At 40.6% G+C, this 15,469-nt stretch overlaps 1 protein-coding gene across 7 annotated transcripts in view; it reads left to right on the top strand.

The window, feature by feature from the left end:
* The window catches only part of PDE1C (phosphodiesterase 1C), a 320,244-nt gene that overhangs the window by 150,047 nt on the left and 154,728 nt on the right, over positions 1–15,469 (top strand). The window lies entirely within an intron of this gene.

Below are 15,469 nucleotides of genomic sequence, written 5' to 3'. Positions count from 1 at the left end.
CTAATAGAAGTGTTTGAGATTAAGCTGTGGCACAAGTCCTGGGTTAGATAAGTAATATGAACAGTCCCCAGCCCTGAAGAGAATTAACAGTCTAAGCAAGACAGGTCTAAACCAGCAAGTCCCACTGGGAAACCCTGAGGAATAAATGAGAGGAATTGGAAGAATTATTGCTTGCCATTCACTTGCTGAGTTCAGTTACAGCCTGTTTAGTATTATTAGGGACAGTTGTTTTCACTATAGTGCTTGGCTTTAAGTGCTTAGTTGATTTTGTTAAGGGTGGAATTCATCTTGCCTAATTGTATTTGTCTGCCAAGGGGGATTTAGTGGAAGGTGACTCTTCTGTGAGTGATTGTAGAGGGAGCTTAAGGAGAAAGCCTTGGAGAAAAGAGTAAACGTCTATTTAGATGGCCAGTGTTAGGTGATGTGACTCCAGCCCTGCTTTGCCCTGCTCGGTTCTACAGACACACACACACACACATACATATATGTATATATATAAATAAATAAATAAAGTAACACAGGCTGTGAGATCAGGACTGTGAACCTGAGCCTATATCTCACAAGGCATGTTGTATATTTATTAGGGAACTTTTTTGTGTAATAACTTAAGTGTAGGAGGAGTGTTATCTTAGTTCAGTTAATGGTAGATTATCTGGAATTTACTTTTGTGCTTATTTGTCTTAGATACAAGCCTCTCTAACACCTCTGTCTCATGTAAATGCATGTAATTTTTACTAAAAAGGAAAAAAATGTTTGTAATTGCATATGCATGGATGAATTTATCTACTTCTGACTACCACCTTTTCCTTGCAGACAGATCTGTGATTGCCACTGAGTTAGAGGATTTTTTTCCCCAGAGTCTCAGAGTCCCTCAGGTTGGAAGGGACCTCAGGAGGTCCTTACTGCAATCTCCTGCTCAGAACAGGCTCAACAATGAGCTCAGACCAGATTGCTTGTGTCTGGAAAATCTGCAAGGATGGATCTGCATAAACCCTCTGTTCTGCTGCCTGGCTCTCCTCAGGGAGAAAAAGTTCTTCACCCCTGGTTGGGCCTCTAGTGCTCAAATCAAGAAGCTATCCTCGACACCACCCAGAAGGATCCTGAATGGCCTCAGTCCAGCCATGTTGCCATTTGAGCTGCTCCTTCAGCTAGAGGGCTGGCCCTGCTTTTTGTTTTCCTTGTTTACCTTTCCTGAAGAGTGCGTATACCTGTCCGTCACAGCATGCCAGTTGTGCACGCCATCCTACCGTCACTGTTACTCCAACTGTACCGCAGTTCTGTGACTGCATGTGGAGCTTTAGTTCCTCCTGTTTATGATACTCACATGGATGAGCAGTGGGGGGTAATAGTCTGAGGGCTGGAAAAGACTCAACAATTTCTTTACCACATCCCAGATAAGCAACAAACCTGAGACAACAGGTCAAACCAACAGAAGGATTCCTCTCTCCCTTGCAGGAAGGGGTCTCCAACAGCTATCACTCCCATTTTTTTCTTTATACAGACACTTGGTTGAGGCTTGGCTGGCTTTGATGCTTCCCCTGATGCAAGGTGACCTTTCTCCCCTGTTTCCAGAACTAGAAGTGAAGAAGCCCCATTTGTCTTGCTAGAAATGACGGGTTTCAGTCGTCCTCCATCTTGGGAGTTTCAATCCCTTAAGAGTAGTCTCTAGATTTCCCTCCTGCCTAATGCAGGCCTTGGATTCTTAGCTCCGTAGCGTCTTTGCAAAGGCCATAGTGATCTCCTGTTCATCCTCCCTGACAGTGTGCATACTCACCTCTTCTTCTCACAGCTCCTTCACCTAGCAGTGGAGTGCCACAACCACAGCATACTTCCCATGGGAGGAAACCATTGTTCCCAACCTCAAGAAGGGGCACCAGTCACTTCTTGCAGCCTGAGACCTGAACAGTGACATCCTTGCTCAGTAGTGCTGTTTGGGTCAAGGTCCCTGATGTGCCAAGGCCACTTGCTCCAGCTGGTGCTGGAGACCACGTGGCACATCGCCACTGTCAGTGTCACTGGCACATCGCCACTGTCAGTGTGCAGTCCTCAGCAGAGGTTCTGGGCTCCCTGCACTCCTGCTGCAACAACTGCTGGGACACCATTAACAGGTCATAGAGCTCCTGCTGAGCAAGGGTTGCAGTAGGTCTTTGATCAGCAGTCTATTGTAGACAAAAACTATGGGTACTCCCAAGTCAAAAGGTAGCCAACAAAGGCTGGCTGTTGGAGCTGGCAGAGGGAAAAAGCATATAGCAGACTGCAAAAGTTAACCCTCAACAACAGCAACAAGTTGTCAGATGTTTCCTGAAGAGTTTTGCTGAAGTAGTCTGGAAATTGCTACAGGTCTGTTAGCTGCTTCTCTGCAGATTTGCAGATAATCTGTTCTCTTCTATCCTGGAAACTATCTTGAATGCAAAAATAAGTAGCTAAATAGGTGCAAAGAGAGGAATCTCCTAAAAAAATCCTATTCTTGATGCTTATATCAAAAGCTATTTATAACACACCACACTGCATTATCTCTGGCAAGCAGTGAAGAGATGATACAGTTTTGTGAGTACTGTATATCAAGATGAATGATAAAAGCAGGAAGCGTGCACGTAGTGCTCATGGTGGGGTATTTCCATATTCCATATCCAAGACCTTGATTCTCCCACTGCATTGAGCAGTGAAGTCTTTATAGCCTTTGGCTTGACCAGTTGTGACTTTCAGCTTTGGTCCATTATAATTTTTGCTGCAGTTAATCTGCTTTAATGTTATTTAACTGTGGTTGCTCCTGTGGTGTTACAAAAGTGAACAGATATTGCAGTGTGCAGCACTTCTCAATGTCTGCCTTTGGCAGGAAGGAGTGGATCTGATGTATTGTGTGTTAATAGATCTTCCTCCAAAAGTTAGCAAACCAAGCAGAGGCAGACTGCCCATGCTTTTTACAATTAACATCCCTATATTGCTTCTAGACATTTATAGTGCAGGAGATTTATAGCATTTTTTGAGTTTCAAGTGAATCCCATGCTAGGGATCTCATTCTAGACTTTTCCCTACGTCTGAATTCTTGCAAATGTTGTTATTAATACCTTTGCCTTTGCACTAAGTCTGTGGTATGAGTGAATGCATGTTTATAATTTTGCAGTATTCAGAACAATCTTGCAGCAGCAGAAACAACACACAGTGTTGTTTTCAAAATTTTCCTCCCACTTCAGCTACAGTCTGTTTCTAGTTTATTGCCCCTGGCTAGGCTGATGGAGTACTTGACAATTTCTCTTAAATGATACAGAACTGTTTTCCAGAATCATATTGGTTAAAATGGAGCTTCTGTCAGGAAAAAAAAAAAAAATCTGTTTTGGGACAGCCCTGTGAAGGGGATGGGGGAAGGGTAAGTTGGAGGATACTGGCTGGGTGCTTAAGTTACTCAACTGACAAGCAAGAAACTCAAGTTCAAGCGTCTGCACTAGGTTACCATTTTGCTTTCACAACATGTTGAAGAGAGCTCGATTTCATTCCTTGGCATTAGAAATAAACTTCTGAAGCCTGGATTTTCTTTTTTGTTTTTCTTTCACGAGTCAGTATTCTTGTTTTCCAAACAGCTCAGTGCATGATGAGCTGCTGAGCTTTTCTAGTTCTGGTACAAAATGCTTGCATCATGTGCATACCACTCTGAGATACGGACTATGAATATTCTTCAGATGTGCACAGTGTAATTTCTTCTAGAGTGCAGTGGCAATAGCTGGCATATAATGGAGGCAATAAGGCTCAAAACCACCTGGATATCCACTTACACTGGCAGAAATAATGGAGTCGCTTTTGCATGGACTTCTTCAAATCACCACCTGGCAAATTCTTTTTAATGATGGCTTTAGGTTTTCCCAGACACCTGGTATCAAGGGTACATTGTGGCGGTGCCTGGCCAGGCTTTTGTCACGTACTGATACCAATAAATGAGGTGAAATAGCCTTTTTGGATTGGCATTAGATCTGTATATCTCTTGCAAGAGTATCTTGCAAGTAGTTCATAGGTTAAAGGCCTCTTAATTGGTGCCTTGCCTTTTGTCCCCTTTTGCATGAGGACGCTGACTCTGGACAGAATTTCTGGAAGGATAAGCTCTGCTTAGTGTGCAAATGTAGTCAGAAAGCAAGTGAATGATGGGACGTAATATTCAAAAGATTGAAGAGCATGTCTGGGAAACTCCTGCCCTGTGAATATTGAATTTCATGGTAACTCGCTGATACAGAAAGTAGAGCAGACAGAAGATGATTCCACAGCCTGGTGGCAAAAATGATGAAGTGTCTGTGTGAGAGAAGATTAGAAAGATGGGGAAAATTTTCTTTAAAGATCGGATAAATCAGAGTGGATATTTTGGTGTTCTAGAAACAGCCACTGAGATAGAGCAGGCATTAGCTCTTTCCTGTAGTGTAAGGACCAGAAGGGAGGAAAATAATTGAATCACAGAATCATCTAGGTTGGAAAAGACCTTGTAGATCATCCAGTCCAACCATTAACCTCACACTGACAGTTCCCAACTAAACCAGATCCCTGAGTGCTATGTCAACTTATGCCATTGAGAGGCAGTTCTTTCAATTTGATAAATATAACTGCATCTTATCAAGCTGTGTATTTGTAAGGCAAAAAGTTCATTAAATGCACAGTGGTGCTTGCTGCTTCTACAAAGAATGAGAATATTTGCACCTAATTTATATAAAAGAAGTCTTTCAGGAAGGCCATAAAGTGTCCATCATCTTCCTGATGGGCTCTGCACTTCACTTCATGAGCAGTTTTTGCCACAGTTTGTAGACACGCTTCTACCTAAAGGGCAAGATGTGCCGAGTGAGAGAGACAACTATGTAGTTCAGCAGTCAAATGTTCTTCCTAAATCTGTGTCTGAAAGTGCTATGAGAAAGCCAAGTTAGAGAAGTGAATGAGGAACAGCAAGATTATATTGTACCAATGTTAATTTTACATTAAGGTATCCAGAACTGCAGCATGAGAATGCAACCCTAGGGATTGTTAAAACCTTTTAAGATGATGATGGAGACTCTATTAATATTCTGCACTTTTTTTGGAAGTATATTTCTTTTCTTTTAAAATATCTCTGTTAGAGGAAAAGACATTTTTTGTATTTTTTTCCTTTTCAATATACAGGATGATTAGAGAAAATGAACTCCTCTTCAATAACTGTGTAATCGTTCGTTGTCATGCAGATATGAATTTGATTCAGCTGAGTGATTTTTAAAGAACACGTACGTGAATTCCAAAGTGAAATGTATTTCTGCAGACTGATCTAAAAAATACTCTTATTTTTTTAATTGAAAAAAGTGATGAGAAAAAAGGCTGGCAGCTTGTTGAAAATCACAAGCAATCCTACACTACTTTGATTTAATTGTAGTGCCTGCAAACTTTTTTCAGTAAAACTTTTTAGAAAGAAAGTAGCAGTCTCAGAAAGTTGAATGCCCTGTGAATCTCATTAGCTAATACTGGATAGCAGAAGGATAAAATGAAAAAAGAGCAAACCGAGACCAAAGGAAGAAGAGATTTGAGGCAAGAAGAAAAGGAGAAGTGCATGTGTTTGAACATTTAACTAATTTTTCTGATGGGCAGTAGATTTCTGGACGTTTCAGATGAATTCCTTAATTTGGGATTCATTGGATTGTGTTGCAAAATGCTCTGAAATTTCAAAGCTAGTCACTCTTCCCAGAAAATGAACACGGAAATTGCTTCTTACTTTTCTAATGTGCTTTGGCTTTGAGTCAGACTGAGCCCCTTTCATTCAGACTCCCTGGCACCTTAATACTTGTGTATCCCTAACACTATAAGGGGGGGGGTTTCACTCAGAGCGGGGCATTTTGTGTCCACAGCAGAATGGCAGAACCTGGCCCTTGCCTTTTACTAAAACATGCATTGACTTCTTTTTAGGGTTTTGATGTGTAATTTTGTAATGGACTTATTGCCTCCAGTCTGAATTATGTCATGGCACAGACTTGGGGAAGAGAAGGGGAATTGTTGTTCAACCTATTTTTGGGATAAACTGTCATTAGATGCTTGTAACCAGATTGCATTGGCTTTGAAAGGAGGCTTATGAAGAGGAGTTTTGCCCAGTGAATGGATGATGGCTATGCAGATGGTCTATTAATTTCCTGCTTTGGGATGTATCACATGAAATGTTTACCTGACAAGCAGTCCCAATGTGTTGGAGAGAACTGCTGAACTAGAAGTCAAGTCTTTAAGTGATACTTTATTGTACTGATCAAGACAGAATATCATATGTAATTGCAATATTAATGGCCCATGCAGTAACAGGCAGAGTCTGGAGAGAGGGGTAGTACATTTTATTGGACCAAAACGTGACAGAAAATTAAGAAGCCTTAGACAAACAAGCCTGCCTTCAGGTACATATCTCTGCGCTACCTCTTCCTCCATCTATCACAGCTGCAAAAACATTACTTCCACAGTCCAGAGTAATAAGGTAATAGAGAGGTAGACCACTTCTTTTTGGCATGGAAATAGTTACCGGGTGGAGCAGCAGGGGTCTGAGCCACTGATTAATCTCTCCAGCTCGCGTCATTAAGGTTGCAAATGTCATGCCTTATTCGAGTCACCCACTTGAGTCTGTCACATCCTTTTGTGCCGATGGTTCTGAGATCAAGTTTGACATACAGCGTGTGATAACAGATGGGCAGCTGAAGGAACGGGCTGGGAAAACATTCCGACCTTCGTTGAGGGACACAGATTCTTTATCTCCAAACATTGTTTGCTTTCCATGATGCTTTTCCCATGTAGGGAACCCATCTAAATTAAGCTGTCTAGGGAGAGTCTGCACACATTTGAGAGGACTGGGTACATGGCTGGGATTTTCAGCTCGTAACTCTATGAAAAGCTCATCTGTCACCTATGAACTGGACCCATTCTGGTGGGCTGTTGCTAAGTAAACTCAGTGTTTGCTTCTAGGGAGTGACCTGTTGGGAGCCACCTGGTGCACAGACCTGTATGTGCCATTTTCACTCTTCCACTTTTGAGAACTTATCAGGCTAACTCTGATTTTTTTTTTTTTCCCTCAAATGCTGAAATTTTTTAATAAGTTAACTTTTAAATTTTTCAAAAGAAAAAAAATTTTAAATGTTGGCTTTCATATATGTACTAGACAAGATGATTTATTTTTTTAACTGGATACACTTTGTGGGGAGAAAATAAGAGCAACTTGGGGAGAGAAAGGGAAAAGGAAATAACAAAGTTTTCCTCTCTTAAGTCAGTTTTACAAAACATGCATGTGACTCATTTTAGGGTTGACTGAACCCTCTATGCTCAACATCCGATATGTGCTCTGTTGTTCTAGAGGCTGTTTAAAAATTACTTTCTAAAGCCTGTCCAGCTTGTACAGCAATGCCACAGCTGGACAAGACAAATGAGAGAGTGTCTGAGGAAAAGTGGGGGGAAAAAGGTAATAGAAATGGCTGCATGTATGCAGTTTCCAGGCCACACAGTGAGCCTGCCATATATACACATGTTGCAGTTTCATGTTAATGCTCAGTGACATGAAATCTGGAGACACACCATACCTCATTCTTTTTCAGAATTTTACATCTCAACTGGAGATAAATTGATTTGTGTGGGCTTAAAAGTAGTGGTGTATGGCATAAATATCCATTAGGGGAGTTTTATACATGTGAACATCTGCTATTGACTAGCTTCGAAGACGGATTTTGGATAGATTTGGACATTGACCTATATTTGGATGGCAGTTCTTATTTTCCTTTGTGGCAGCTGGAGAGAGGCAATTCTGGTGCAATACAAAAGCAACTAGGGTGAGTGAGGACTTCTATTATACCAACAAGAAACTGGAGTTGATAATTAGTTGTAAAGGGAAAGTTTAAGTCTTCTCATGCAACAAAATAGTTCTTATATGCTCAGGATACATTAGGAGATAAAAGGTGATGCTTAGAATAAATATTTTTATCAAAAGGCCCAGCACCACTTTGGTAATTAGAATCCTTGTGAATTAATATCACCAGATATGCACAACATATTATTTTTCCATATTTATAGAAAATATCTTAGTGCTGGTATCTTGCATTTGACTTTCCCTCTTTTAGATGCTTGACTAGTCAAGTGGCCAAGCAAGAACTCAACTTGGAAACAACCATTTAGACTGAAAATAGATCTTCCAAACTGCAAAGGTTAACTTCTTTTAAAAAAAAAAAAATTTTTTTTGTTTACTCTCTATAGAGAATTTGATTTGAAACAGAATAATAAAAAGGTAGAGTTTGCATTTAAGAACTGTTCTCTTTCCATGGATATACCAATTCTCTCTGGCAGTTAGCTGCGTTATGTTAAATGCTTAAGCTATTGCTTATGGCCAGTACAGAGAAGTGTAAGGACAGATCAAAGCTACTGATGACTTCATATCAATAGTGCTATGGATCGCATGTGAAGTTTGCACATTTTGAGAATTGCCACCAATATACTTTCAAGGTGCCTCCATTATTTTAAAGGTGGCTTATGGATATATCTTTTAGTCCTACAACTTCTGTTCAGATTTCAGTCTTCTACATTTAATATTCTTCATTTGTTATTAATACCAAGGTAAGGGTAGAGCTAGCTGAATTTTGTATTTTAATCTATTTTTCAATAGAAAACTGGATTGAGGGCTAAATATATTTTTGCAAAAATGTCAATTTACTGTGGAAATTTAAAAAACAAACAAAACCAAAGAACAACTGTCCAAAGATTTGGGCCAAAATGCTCTTTGAGTTGATAGCCGAGATTTCCAGATTTGGATCATTTTTCCGTATTACTAGAGCTGCTCTTTGTTGTTTTTAACTTAGCAGTGCCTGGGGGTCCCAATTAAAATCAGGGGTGCACAGTGCCAAAACTGTGACAATCTGTACCAATATGTGCTGTTCCTTTCCTTATGAGTTTACAACACAGTCTCATCCTACAAAACCAGCTTTCTCCTCTCTCCTTTTACAGCATTAAGTCATTTTTAAAAGTCTGTATGCCATAAATGGTTGAACATACTTGTCCTAGGCGAACTTAAAACCCAAACAAACAAACTTCAAAAAGTAGAATACAACACTTAATTTCTGTGAATTCCCTTTACTCCTACTTCTACCTTACTCTTACTTCCTATTTTGAAGATAGAGACTTCCACAAGTGTTATTTGATAAGCAATCCAGCTATAATAAAGTTGCAGTGCCATCAATTTATTGCATTATCAAAAGGCCAATTGCTTAATGTACTTGAATTGGGATTTGCTGCAGGCATAGCAAGGAAGCAACTAACTCTGTGATGAATGGCACTTACGGTTAGAATTGAATAGACTGCTCTGGAAAGGTGTATTGGCATTTGCTTTTTGCTTTAACTGCAGAATTGTTTCATGAAAAAAAGAAAAGATTGAGAAGCTAATAACAATTGACTTTGCTTTGCATAATATTGTCTTATCCTTGCTATAAATCTTTGCCAATATCAGATTCACAGGACAAAAAGCTCACAGACTCCTCAAAGCTCATTTGTGAAAATACCAAGCTTTGAGATTCTGAAATGAGGCTGGCATTAAAAGATGCTAAATAAGCTTCTCCAGTTCTGATATTATTGCAACGTACCTTCTTGTCTTTACACACTCTCTTTAGGGATACAAAAGGTATAGTTGTGAGATGTCTTGGGAAATGAATATAGTTTATTTTCAGGGTTTTCTTCACAGATAAATAAAATGTCATTTTCTGGGAGGCAGGGTGATCAGATGAATAAGGCTAAGAGCTGCAACATCTGTGTTTCACTGCTCTATCCTCAAATCTGTTCTTGGTTCATGTCAAGACCCAAAAGATCAATATTAACAGAACCCCAATATTTGTCACCTAAATATTTGTGTATATAAATGAATTTCCTTTAATTATTAATTTTTACTGATTTCAGCAATAGAGCGCATACTGATGCGAGCTCTGTGTTTTAAGGCCCTACAGCTGAAAAACATTGATGGTAGCACCTCTCACCCAGAAGCCTCAAAGAACACCATAAACCCCATCTGACTGAGTCCCAGAATCCTCTTGATGGGACATTGATGGTGGAGGGTCGTTGTGAGGTCAGGGAGACTGCTGTATGGGAGAGCCACATTATCACATTTATTTAATGAGTTAGAGACTCAAGAATGCACAAGTCCTGATTACTAGTCAGCTAGTCTAACTATTAAGCTCCTGATGTCAGTCCAACTTTGTGGAGTTTATAGGAACCACCATAAAACCAGAACAGAACTTATTTTTATGAGCTGACAGGCTCATACTGCCCACTCTGTGTGAATTCACATTGCTGCTTGTGAAATTTGCCTACAGAAAATCACAGGGCTTGCTAGTAGTAAAATTAAGAAAGGCTTCACACGGGGAATAATTTTTTTCTACCTTCAATAAAATGAAAATGCCTTACTTAGAACCAACCCAAAACCTCATGATCTTATCCACCAGCTTTCTTATTGATAATATATTCGTTATTGCTTGTTTTGTAACACGAAATAAAATCAGTAGTATTATTAATCATTTCAGTCAGTTATGTAATACTGTGTTTAAGACTTATTCATTCACTGAAACTGATTTCTGGTTTTTATATCAAAACTGTATATACTGCTAATCTAGCTGAAGTCCTGATACAGCTTCTATCAGGATTTTCTTATGGTCTTCAATCATAACATGTCCAAGTGTATCGTCTTTGTTTAACTTCTGAACTTTTGTTTTCTATTAAAAAAACCCCATACAACCAAACAAAAACCTATGAAAGAAGTTGATTTGTTTTTTTTATGTCTGTCTTCATTGTGGGATAGTAAAATTTTGTGAGTTGTTTTTTTCTTGATACTTTTATATTCAGACAGGCATGTTCTTGGTAGTACTTAATATAAAGGAGGCCATGTTGACCCTCAGGAGTTTGAGAATGCTTTTGGCCTCCCAGCTCTGGGTGTGCACCTCACCGAGTCCTGTTTCATGTCCAGATAAGACTTGCATGCCATCCTTCCCCTCGTGCCTGGGCTTCCATGCAAAGGGCACTCTGGTGTGGGCCAGAAGGTATTTCCGAGCTGCTATGGTGTGCACCAGTCTGGCAGTATGTGAGAACTCGTAACTCTTCTAGTCTGAGTTTCTCCTGCTGATTAGACCCACGCACTCCGCGTCATTTCTCTACATCCTGCTCTTGACTGTTGGGGCGTGGGCTGTTGCACACATGAGCAAAACCAAGACCAGAAGACAGGTACTGAAAGAGCTCAGTAGTAGCATCATCATTCACTTAACTCCTTCAACTATTAGCTGTCACATGCACCACAAGAAAACCAAGTCTTTGGTGATAGGAACGTTTCTGTAACTTTTCAGTCATCAAGTTTAACTTCCATTGATGGATACTGTTTGGTATGCTTACATGTATACGTAGGCAAATTTCTCCTTTCTGATGTTGGAGGAGTAACTCTTGTAAGATTTGTAGTGAGTATGTGCGATGAATAGCTTGTTCACTGCAGCTCAGAGCCCTTCTTATTAGTAACTGAGTTTGTCCCAAAGCTCCAGCACCCTCAGTGATGTGATTATGAGAGAAATCCCTGAGAAAGATAAAGATTTTAACACCTGCTTGTGGGGAAAAAAAACCCAAACAAAATGCAAGTCTCAAAAGCTTAAAACCTGTAGCAAAGTTTTGAAAAAGAAATGAGAATTTTAATGATAAAAAGCAGTGGCTGGTGTCATAAAACACACTCATGGTTTCTGAAGGGTGGAAAGGCTTCCCGACAGTTGGTCTCATTTGGATCCTGGGCACATAAGGGTGATTTGGGATGGAAAGGACTTCAGGGATGGTTAGTGTGGAGGTTCCTGGCTGCAGGTTTAGAAGAGCTTGTGTGTCAGAGAGTGGCAAGGGGGTGGCTGGCTGCTCCTTTGTGTCTCACATTTCTATGGGGGAGGGTCTTTGAGCTGCTAGCCAACGGGACTGCTTTGTCCTGGAGAGGTGCTAGAGGGGCAGCTTTCTTCATCGGTGCCCCTTTCCTCCTCCTGTGTCTCTCAAGCTGCCTGGCTGGTGTTACTGGTCTTCTCTGCACCACTACAGAGAATTACATCCTTTCCGGAAAACGGACAGAGTTTCTACCCTTCATCACCGTTGACAGGGTGCACAGAGCAATCCTTTAGGGATGCTGTGTGAGCTTGATGGCTGCTTGATTCGCTTCAGGATTACAGGAGCAAAGGGCCCAGGTATTAAAAACTACACCTCATTTTTGGTTTTGATACAGCTGGCTGATAAATTCAAATTTCCACCTCTATTAATGAATGCCTTCACTCCCCCACAACCTGGCCAGCAGGCTTGGAGATGAACAGAAAGGAAAGTATACCTTAAGAACAGCTACAAATGTTCCTCATGGTTTATTTAAGAGCCCTGTCTTGAAGGAGTGACACAGTAACTTTAGCTATGACCTTCCTCGTTGCTGCTGGCTGTTACACAGAGCATTTCTAGAATTAATCTGGTGCTCTGACTCAGCAGTGCTGACGTGGTAGACCTGCTTTAATCACTGGAGGAAATTTGCACTCACTTGGAAGCTGGTGTGTAGGCTTTTCCTTTGTTTAATAATGTGTTCTGAAATGTGTCTCTTAGCTCCTTCCCTAGTAGAAGAAAAACGCTCAAGGATTTTCCCTGCTAAGACCACTCAGCAGACCCTAAATACAGAGCAGCTTAATACTGTTAATTATGCCCAGCGCTAGTGATGTCATTTAAATCAGGAAAACTGCTTTGTGTTTAGTAGTTATACTGCACTTAACCTGCATAAGCACTGGCAGGACTGTGGCAGGTGAGCGTGGAGGTACGCCTGGGTTCTCTTTATTTTAGTCCTCAGGGGTCACTGCACAGTTCACTCGCATAACAATAGTATGCGGAACTGCGTATGTCATGTAACAATGGCACATTTGCAGCTGCATCTTGATTGCAGGCAGTCCGTGAGCTAAAGAGGCCATCATTTTTCTTTAGGTTCATTTGGCAAATGTGGTTTGCCTGGGCAACACCAAGAGAAAAGTGGAATGCCGCTTGGCATTCCCATGCAGTCTCTCTTTTAGGTGTTTAGATACAGTATACAGCTTCTCGCTCTGCAGCAAAGACCCTGTTTTGAAGAAGAAGAATCAGGAGTGAAAAAATGAATGGTTATTTTCTGAGGTTTATGAAGGGCTGTTAGGAAACCATCAAAACAACCTCCTCCATGTGAACTGAACCAGATTTAAGTTGGCAGAAACCAAATGACAATCCATAATTTACTCGGCTCCCTCACCCATCCGTTCCTCCGCACTTAGAAAAACCTTAATCAAAATATTTGAAGGTAGTTGACAGAGCTGAAAGTGAGTAGCTTCAGTCAAACAAGAAGAAATTGGTGTGATGCTCCAGATCTTCTCCTTCTATAAATGGACAAAATATCTCAGTAAACTCCAGGGGAGTTTAGCTATTTTACATCAGCTGAGAATTTAGTCTCAGACATTTTACTTTGTGCTAATTATGCATTAGGCACTGCCTTACGGCTATTCTGGCTTTTTTGATGGAAACAGGTTTTCGAGTTGTGGTTTTGAGAGTGCAAATCACAGCAGATAAAACTGCCACTGTAAACTCAGTCCCTGATTGCTGGGAAAAGGCAATTGGCTGCTGTCAGGAATAGCTGCATACCACCCGGAGCCTTGAAATATTGGAAGGAGTCGTCTCTACCATAGGAGTTTACATTTGGTGGCTGAACTGTATGGTCTGGTAAGACATGTGATAAACCCTCCTAGCCACATCTCTAACCCATGAACCCAGACAGGACCCAGGCCTGAGCACTGCCTCTTTTTCACCCAGTAAATATCAGCATGACTCACGTCTGCTAGTTTGAATTAAGTATATTGCAAAAACTACTATTAATCAAGTTGAGTGGTTACAGTTTATCTGACTTACACAGGCTATGGTGGTAAACTTCTTAATTCATAGCTGTTTGTGCGGCTGCTTGGCTTTTTTTCTACCTTGCACCATTTGTTTCTTATTTTACTGTTACACTTTTATTCTAGTTATCCAATTCAGATGGCAAATGTTGAATCACGGGGACATCTTTATGATTTATTTCATGGCTATAAAAATGATGCTAATGCAACAATCATCAGATATAACAAATCAAAGTCATATCACTATACCTTTTCAGTTAAGGCAAAAGTCAAGCATGCTTGCTGACAGAAGTATTGCCTTTTAATTTCCCCCTCAAAATAGGTAATAATTAAAATTAGCTGACAGAAAAATCTCATGAGAGCCCTAAAACACTATCTACCAAATAAAGAAGAAGTAAAAAATAAGTTCCTTTTTTTCTTAAAAATGTTCAGCAGAAAATCATCAAGCTTCTTATGGATCCTCTGTCCTACTGCTTCTGCTGGGAAATGTCTTCAGTTATGGATGTCAAAATAGAGACACAACCTGTGCTACTGGGTATGCTCTGGAGACACAATAATGGTATGTTACTGAGATGACAGATTCATGATTATTTTTCACCATCCTCTATAATGTGATGTGTGCATTTTTAACGGACACATATGGTTTATTTTCGTCCTCGTTTTCTATCCAAGTGCATCAGACGTTTGGTCTGAAAATTTCCCATATTTATGACATATTTTTCCTTGGGTAATATCTAGTGAATGACAAATGAGCATGTAATGGACAAAGCAGAGAGGCGGCTTTTTCTCATATGAAGCTGTTCTTTTTATATCCCCTCTATCTTTCCACTGACAAAATATAAACATGCATGTGCAGAAACAACACAGGCTCAGTCTATCCAAGTTGGGGGGCGAGGAGCACCACCGTCTGCAGATATGTGGTTCCTGGACAGAACTATTTTCTCTCTCTAGGGATTCTTTGTCACAATGAAGCAACTAAGCTTCCGGCTTGTCATTGGGAGGGAGATGAGGATCCCTCTGGCCAAACCCAGTCAATGTACAGTGAGTGTCGTTTGTCTGGTCTCAAATACTGTAGCAGTGAATAGTTTCTTCTTGTATAAAATCCATCTCTTCAAAAGAGATGTCTTGAAACTCTTGTCTAATTTGTAGTCACCAAAGTCCTGTTCCTGAATGCAGCTGCAGAAAGCCCTGTACTGAGCACAGGGAGTTCTTTCATCAGGTAAAAGCAAGTGAAAGCTAGTAGGGAAGGTGTGGGTGTCCTCAGAGAGAGCTAGAGCTCTTGCTGCCCCCAGTGAGTGAGGGAGGGCCCATATATAAAAAAAGCCTGAACTCCAGAATCTCTCAGCAAATTCTAGAAAATACATTTCAACTTTATATAGAGATTTAAAGCAAGCGTGGGAAAGGTCTGGAGGAAGACAAATGTGTTGGTTTTGGCTCTCGTGGTCTTTAGGAAGATATCTGGTGGCATGGGGAAGATAAAGTGACATCCTGAAGATCCGAAAGCTGCTCAGGAGACCCCATGCCTCTCTGACTTCCATGCCAGCACCCCATGCATCGGCCGTGCACATGCCAATAGGTGCATGGTA

Source organism: Strix aluco, chromosome 1 (genome assembly GCF_031877795.1).
Source record: "Strix aluco isolate bStrAlu1 chromosome 1, bStrAlu1.hap1, whole genome shotgun sequence".
In the NCBI taxonomy this organism is placed as follows: domain Eukaryota; kingdom Metazoa; phylum Chordata; class Aves; order Strigiformes; family Strigidae; genus Strix; species Strix aluco.
This window is presented reverse-complemented; position numbering and strand designations above follow the sequence as displayed.